The sequence below is a fragment of the Sminthopsis crassicaudata genome, chromosome 2, assembly GCF_048593235.1.
Source record: "Sminthopsis crassicaudata isolate SCR6 chromosome 2, ASM4859323v1, whole genome shotgun sequence".
NCBI classification, from domain to species: domain Eukaryota; kingdom Metazoa; phylum Chordata; class Mammalia; order Dasyuromorphia; family Dasyuridae; genus Sminthopsis; species Sminthopsis crassicaudata.
In genome coordinates this window covers 634,262,712-634,268,711 of record NC_133618.1, presented here as the reverse complement: position 1 = coordinate 634,268,711, position 6,000 = coordinate 634,262,712, and the positions used below count along the sequence as shown (strand labels likewise).

The 6,000-nt window shown below is 40.9% G+C and overlaps 1 protein-coding gene across 1 annotated transcript in view; it reads left to right on the top strand.

The window, feature by feature from the left end:
• Positions 1–1,508: 1,508 nt before the first annotated feature.
• The window catches only part of COL13A1 (collagen type XIII alpha 1 chain), a 120,690-nt gene continuing 116,198 nt past the window's right edge, over positions 1,509–6,000 (top strand). The window contains exons 1-2 of the mRNA XM_074296546.1: positions 1,509–1,513; positions 4,110–4,136. The gene's annotated coding sequence lies outside the window, so the exon portion shown is untranslated. The remainder of the gene's footprint in view (positions 1,514–4,109; positions 4,137–6,000) is intronic.

The window sequence follows — 6,000 nt, the reverse complement described above, 5'->3', positions numbered from 1 at the left end:
TTCAACATTCACTCTTGCAAAACCTTGTATTCCAAATTGTTTTTCTCCCTTCCTTCCTTCCAACCCCTCTCCCAGACAGTGAATGAGCCAGTATATGTTTGTGCAATTCTTCTATGCATATTTCAATCAAAATTGGATTGGGGATCAATCAAAAAGGAAAAACATAAGAAAGAAAAAACAAACAACAACAAAAAAGTGAAAATACTGTGTTGTAATCCATATTCAGTCCCTATAGGTCTCTCTCTGGATGCAGATGGTTCTCTCCATCTCTATTGGAATTGGCCTGAATCACCTCATTGTTGAAAAGAGCCACATCCATCAGAATTGATTATTACATAATCTTATTATTACATAATAAATTACATAGTGTACAGTGTTCTCTTGGTTCTACTCACTTCAGCTCATGCAAGTCTTTCTAGGCCTTTCAGAAGTCATCCTGCTGATCATTTTTATAGAGCAATAATATTCCATAGCATTCATATACCATAACTTACTCAGCCATTCTCCCACTGATGGGCATCCACTCAGTCCCCAGGTCCTTGCCACCACAAAAAGGGCTGCTACAAACATTTTTGCACGTGTAGGTCCTTTTTCCTTTTTAATGATCTCTTTAGAATACAGACCCAGTAGAGACTGCTGGATTAAAGGATATGCACAATTTGATAGCCCTTTGGACATAGATCCTTATTGCTCTCCAGACTGCTTGGACTATTTTACAACTCCACCAACAATGTATCAGTGTCCTAGTTTTCCTATATCCCTTCCAACATTTATCATTATCTTTTCCTGTCATCTTAGCCATTCTGAGAGATGTGTAGAAATATCTTTTAAAGTCTAGTTTCCTGAACTAATTTGTGACCCTATATGGGGTCTCATAACTGAATCGAGGGTCACTAAACTATGATTTATTATCAGTATATGTTTGATTTATATATCTACTTAATATACCCAGGATCATGTAAAAATTTCTCAGGGTCATGAAAGGGAAAAAAAAAAAAACTTAAGAAGTCCTATTGTAAAGGAGAAAGAATGGGATTGAGAATGCATGCAGAAGAATGGCCTGTATATAACTTGCTCACACATTGTTCTTGGATGTTGTCTCCCTCATTAGACATGAGCTCATTGAGGGTTAGGAATGGCTTTTACATTTCTTTGTAGCTTCAGTGCTTAAATACAGTGCCTGGACTTGATAAATGCTCATTGACTAACTGATGGAGGAGAAAAGAGGAAGTTTACAGAAAATGGTCTCTGGAAGGAACAAGGGCATGGTGTAAGAGGTTTGGAAAAAGAAGAGAGGATTTAATGTAAAAGAGATGAAGTGACTTGTTCATAGTCGGATAGTTACTTAATGTCAGTCTCAAAATTTAAACCCAGGTTTTCTGATGCTGAATCCAGCCATCTTGCCTAAATGTAAAAGGCAGGTGTGGTTTCTAAAACTCACTGAGTATTTTTTACGATCTCTTGAGCAGATCCACTGACCGAAGCTTTTTCTCCTTTTCTTTCAGGACCCCCTGTAAGTACTGAGGTCACGGCTGAAATGCCCCAAACTCGCATGTGCTGTTCTCTCTGACGGTAAAGGGTCTTGGGGTGGGGGAGAAAGAGAAGTGAAATAGTCTGTCCAACTAACCTCCCCTCTGACATTCAGAATCTCCCATTTTCAGATGATTTTTCTCTAGTCTTTCTCTAAAAGCCTGTGCCTGAGTGATGGAAAAAAAGACCACCATTTTTTAAAAACCAGGCTCAGAAACATCAAAGCCCAAGAAATCTCTCTCCTTCTTGACAAAGCAGGCTCTGAACTGAAATCCAAAAGACTAGCTTGTCTCGGTAATAAGACACTCTCTTTGTCCTCAAAGGAGGCAATTGTAGAAGAAGGGCGTAATTATCGACAAGAAAGGAGACATCTCTTCTCAATGTGCGGTTCCGTGGAACACATCCCTGCCCACTCACTTAGTGAAAATGTGAATCACATTGGGCAAGTGTTGTTTTCCAAGAGAATTTATGTGGGCAGCTTCTTTTGGGGCCAATTGGCTTGGTCCATATTTCGAAAAGAGATGGGGAGGGAAAGGGATTGAGAAAGTGATGTCGGCAAGTTAAGCTGCAGAAGAAGGAATACATTAGAGCCAGAATGCCTCTCTTCATTCTCAGACCTTTCTGCCGAGTTCCCTGTGGAGGGGGGGGATAGTCTTGCCAAAAGAAAGAACATCAGAGGTGAAGAAGAGTCTCTCAAAGGAGTAAAGTGATACCCGGCAATACAGTAGCGATCTTTCCTTGAGGGACGGTGTTTTGAAAATCCAACAAAAGGCTCCAACAAAGACCATTTGGGGGCCTGTGTAAAGTAACTTAAAAGCCCAAACACATGGTGGGTGCATCAGATTTTTACTGAGATGGGAAGAATGACATTCTTTGAAATTGGTCCACCCCTGAGGTTATTGAAACCAACTAGAGCCAGAGGTCTCTAGTGCTCAAGAGAAGGCATTTCAATATTTGTTTTGCCTCTAAATACATACCTGGGAGAAAGCCTTTCATGATTTTAATAAGGTCCTTATTTAATATTCCATCTGTTACTGTGAGTGGTAAATTGATCCCATACTGAGAAATCTGTTCTGTCCCTTGATGGATAAATCACATTGGAATTGGAGAGTCATTTCATCCCTTGAAATGAAAAGGGGTGATTTATAATGGCATGCTTTGGATGTCAGATAAAATTCCTATCATCAGGCTTCCAAAATAAACTTGGCAGTAAGGAAGCCTTGAAGGACCACCTGCTGAAAACAAGCCTCTTTGGAGGCCCCCTCCCCATCCTCTTTTTACTCCTGACATAACCAAATATTGGACTGTCTCTCACCCATATCTCACCTTCCTGGAAATTTGTTGCCTTTGGTTTCCGTGACTTGTTAGATCCCGAGGCTTTCTGAAGAAACTCAGCATGCTGCCACAGTGGGATAGATTGTACAAGGTCAGGAAGGGCTCACATTTATTGGAAAGCTCACACAGAGATTGCTGGGAGCTGTGCCCAAGAGCAGAATGAATAGGATTCCTGCATAGGAAGGGAGAATGAGCTAGGATTATTGGATTTAAAGCTGAAAGAGATCTTAGAGATGATCTGGTTTTACAAAAAGATAAACAAAACTCAGAGGTAAAAGGACCTGCCAAAGATTACACAGATTCAAATTCAAACCTTTAGTACTTTTCCTACTGCCTACCCTTTGAGGTCTCTTTCAAGAGACCTTGAGTAGTCCTCCTGTGAAGGCTGAGTGACCTTAGCTCCAAGGCTCTGTGAGATCAGTCCCAAGTTCCAGAGCTTACTCTTTAGCCTTGAAGGACAGCAGATGCCTGACCCACAGAGAGGATAGACATAGAAGCCAAGTCTTGGCTCCCCATTGTCTGCCCCACAAAAGCCCTTCCCCGCTGTCACTCTTTAGAAGTGTCATCTGTTTCCTCCCAGGAGGTGAGGGCTGTGTGCTGGACTGATACATAATGAAAAGGTCCGGGGGATTAAGAATGAAAAGGAAAGGAATGTAGGTTGAGGGGACTTGTAACTGGGGCTCCCAAGAGCGCTGAAGTTGGAGTCCTAAGAGATCCAGGTTCGAAATGTGAAGCTGTCACTGACCATGTGACCTGTTACTTCCCACTTTGGTCTAAGTTTTGTCCTTTGTAAAATGAAGACATTGAACCCAAATCCTCTATGGCCCCTTCCTGTTCAAGATCCATGTCCCAGGTTACCATATCAGCATCATCTGCTCAGGAGCAGGTCTGAGGGAAGGGAAGGGAGGGGGGAGGATTTTCACCCCTCAAATTCATTTTCCAGGATGGCAAATGTGGGGGAGCAGCAAGGGCAAGACTGTGACTGTGCCATGGTTTCGTAACAGCCAATGGCATCAGCACAGCCCTCCTGGGGCTTCTCACTTAACCCCACTAAACCCCACTCTAAGAGGTAGATATATTCTCTCCATTTCACAAACAAGGAAACCAAAGGTCAGAGATGATAAATGATTTGTCGGGCCTCCATCCTTAGGAGATACAGGATTGTGTGTTCCAGTTCCCTGGCATGAAGTTTAATGAGTTCTTTTTCTCTTTTTTATTGTTTTTTTTTTGCCCTTTTGATCTAGGGTCCTGCAGGAAGACCTGGACTTCCGGTAAATAGTTTTCATTTCTTTTTCTTGACTTCTTCCTTTTCCTTCATCTTCCTCCCGTGGCTCTTTCTCCCTGGTTACTCAGACCATTAGATCGCACCTGTAAACTCTCCCTACTCTGCACATACTCCATGCCTTTATTTGGTTGTTTGGCTTATTCTTTGGATCCTTTATTATCCACTATCAGTGCTTCTGTGTCCAAATAAGAAGGTCCTTTTTGTATTCCCCTCTCGTTGATGAAATCCCCTGTCTGAGACCTGCAATCTAAAGCTAGGCCCTGGAGAGAGAGCATCTTTGACCTTCGGGCTCCTGCTATTGACCCTGAAGGACATAGCCCAACTCTTTTATTTTACAGATAAGGAAACTGAGGCTTAGAAAACTTAAATGATTTCTCCAAAGTTACTCTTAACCTGGTCTCAGCAAATGCAGCTTTGCCCATGACCATAGTCTTTAATCCACATCCCTTGGTAACATCTACTTACATTTCATACAAACAGAAGAGTATAAACAACAAAGATGGTTTCAATTACTACAAGCCATAATTTTGGTCATTGACCAATACATTGCATAGAGATATATCTGGTGGTCTGAGGATGGTCAGGATTTATTTAGAGGCTATTTATTTAGAACCCCTAACTTCCTTTAGTGTTACTTCCTTCACAAAAATACCCGCCCCCCGCTCCAACAATAGGACTTTCCCCACCCCCACTAGTGATGATTTTGTATTTGTTTTCTAAGTAATTCATTTATAATTATACATACTAATATATTAAATATAATAATATAATTATACATACTAATATATTAAATATAATTATACATACTAATAGGATAAATATAGATCAAGTATAATATATATTATATAATATAGAAATAGGATATTTTATATGTAATTTCTATCATATGCATAATTAATGTATATTATATCTGTTGGTTCTACCCAAAAGAATGCAGCTCCTTGAGGGCAAGGCTTGTGACATTTTCTAGCACTTAATAGATACTTAATAAATATGCGTTGACTTGAGTTAAATCTAATGAACTTTGAGCTGGACCCAGAATTCAAGAGGAGGTCGTACTTCCCCCTGCCCTTTAGGATATTTGGGTTAGAATATTGGTTTTCCCCAAGTACAGATCTGAACCTTTAATTAGCAACTTAATCAAAGATCTGAACACTAAATCAACATCTAAGTTAGTATTTTAGATAGCCTAGAAGCCATGTGATTGACTCTCTGCACCCACTGCCTCCTTTCCTACCATTTTGCCCCCTTAGATACAGAATACAAGAGGGCTCCCACTATATAGAGTCGAGACCAATTTGCATTTTACTTTGATCCGTAGGTCGTGATGGCCAAAGGATTTATCTGGGTAGCCAAAAGGTAGAGCCAAGATTTGACAAGGGATTGGATAAGTGAGAAGAGTAAAGAGCTGGGATGGCACAGTTGGATGAACTGGGAGTAGCCCAGTGCTCTAGACTATAATAAGGAGGCTAAAAGGGGAGAGAAAGTTGATGAACTTTGTTTAAGATATGCTGAGTTTGAGACGTTCAACACAAATGTCCAAGGGGCAGTTGGAAATGAGTGACTAGCTAAAGAAAGAGGCTGCTTACTCAGTATATGGCTCTTAATTTGTCAGGCAATGGGTTGTTATGGAAGGTTGGGCAAGTATCTTAGAAAGCCATTGCTCGATTTCTTAGAAGTCCCAGAGGATGAGAGTAAGCATGGAGATGAGTTTGGGAAATCAAGGAGATGGATCATAGAAGCTGGAGGAGAACTCGGATGCCAGATAGTCCAATCATCTTGGGAAAACTAAGGTTCAAGGAGGTTGTGACTTGCCTAAAGAATAAATGTCGGAGTCAGGATTTGAACCC